The sequence below is a fragment of the Rattus rattus genome, chromosome 14 (assembly GCF_011064425.1).
Source record: "Rattus rattus isolate New Zealand chromosome 14, Rrattus_CSIRO_v1, whole genome shotgun sequence".
In the NCBI taxonomy this organism is placed as follows: domain Eukaryota; kingdom Metazoa; phylum Chordata; class Mammalia; order Rodentia; family Muridae; genus Rattus; species Rattus rattus.
In genome coordinates, this window is record NC_046167.1 from 20265727 (window position 1) to 20267534 (window position 1808).

The 1808-nt window shown below is 44.6% G+C and overlaps 1 pseudogene; it reads right to left on the bottom strand.

The window, feature by feature from the left end:
• Positions 1-313: 313 nt before the first annotated feature.
• On the bottom strand, positions 314-1565 carry LOC116883954 (annotated as a pseudogene).
• Between the last annotated feature and the right edge of the window lie 243 nt (positions 1566-1808).

Sequence of the window (1808 nt, forward strand, 5' to 3'; positions counted from 1 at the left end):
GGACTCGCAAAACTGTAGTTGGGCTGGAAGGGGTTACAACTGTGGCTTTGATGAGCACCCAAGTGACCTGAAGGACGGCATTTGTAAGAGTAGATTCTGCCGCATCCAGGGTAGTTCTCAAAGAGATGGGTATCCTCTTGACTAATCTTAGTTCTGAGGTCTCAGAAGTTGAGAGCTAAGAAAGGTGAGCAGATGGCATTAGGCTATGATATCAAAGACCTTCATGATATCAATGGAAAAGGAAATAATACACAAACCACATAACACCATTTAAACCAGAAAAACAAACACATTTTTTTCATTTAAAAAAGCTTTAGGTCACATAAAACAGGGCAACACGTACTCCTTCTTCTGGCACTGGGTCTGTGGGTGGCTCCTTCACTGTTGGGCTATTGCTCTCTGAGACAGTGTTACTATCATTGGTCCCTTCCACCTTCATGCTGTCAACCCCCTCCTGCTCACTCTCCTTGTCCTTGGGAGTAGACATGCCTTCTTTACCATCCTGCTGTCTCTCTGCTGTGTATTCAAGCTATGTCTCCTCTGTCTCCATTGGAATGTTCTTATCATCCTTCTCGACTTTGTTTGCCTCTTGCTCTTCTTTGGGGTTGAAGCTGCCTTGACTGCGCTCAGCTTGCTCTGCTGCCTCCTCCTGCCTTTTGCCAGCCTGTTCCTCTGCCCGTGCGATCTCAGCTGCAATCTTCTCCATGTCTCCTTCCACCTTCAGACCACACAACCTTTTAAGTTCATTGTTAAAAGAGTCTGTGCCTTCCAGGAATTTCCTCTTTTTTTTTTTCCTGGTGTCATTCCTCTATCTGAAGAAGCTCAACTTCTAGTTTCTGTTGATGAACCATTGAAGACTGGACCTGTTGCTTGAGGACATGCATTCTAGCTGTTGTGACAACTGACCAAACATCAGGTTCCACATTCTCACTGAGGATCTCTCTGATGAGTCGCTGGTTTCTCTGGAAACGGGCAGTGGCTATATGCTTCATTGAAAAGTCATCATCTTAATCATCTGGATCCTCCACAGGCTGAATGCTCATAAGGTTCTCCTTTCTCCCTGCGAGACTGTCTCTATCGACTTTCTTCTTCTAATGCAGCAAAAAAATCCACACGATTTTTTTGCATTAATATATGCAAGGTACACAGGGGAACTATGATAGGTCTTCATAGATTCATTGTACTCTATCTTTCTGCTTTGTATTCATTTAAATATTCTTGTTCCTTTTCATCAGTGAGATCTCGACACATGCCACCAATAATCTTGCCAAACTTCCACAATTTTAGGTCAGGGTTGGAAGCCTTTACTTGGTCCAAGACCTTTCTGCTGTACCTCATTTAGAGTGTCAGTGGCCTATGTGGTGGCTTTGGAGGCTTTGGACTTGTAATGCCCGAGGATGCCATGACGCGGGGGGCGGGGGGGGGGGCTGAGTTCTCTCCCAGCCTGTAGCTGTTGTAGGCAAGAAGATGACTGTTTGGAGTGTATCCCACAACCCCTGGTGTGCTGAGCATTTGTGTTGCAGGAGCTGGAGTGGGCGGTGGACATAAGATGGTCTTTTTGCCATTTGGAAGACTAAGTTCTCAGTTCCTTAAGAATGAACCTGATACACCGAGAGCCAAGAAGGCACCCTCAGCTCCAGCTTTGCTTAGATAATATATTTGGAAAATTTTTGCCAGGAATAAATGGGAATTACTATTTGAAGATGTATTTTTATTGGTTATTTTATTTATTTACATTTAAAATGTTATCCCCTTCCCAGTTCCCCTTCACAAACCCCTATAGCATCCCCCCCCTGCTTCTATGAGGG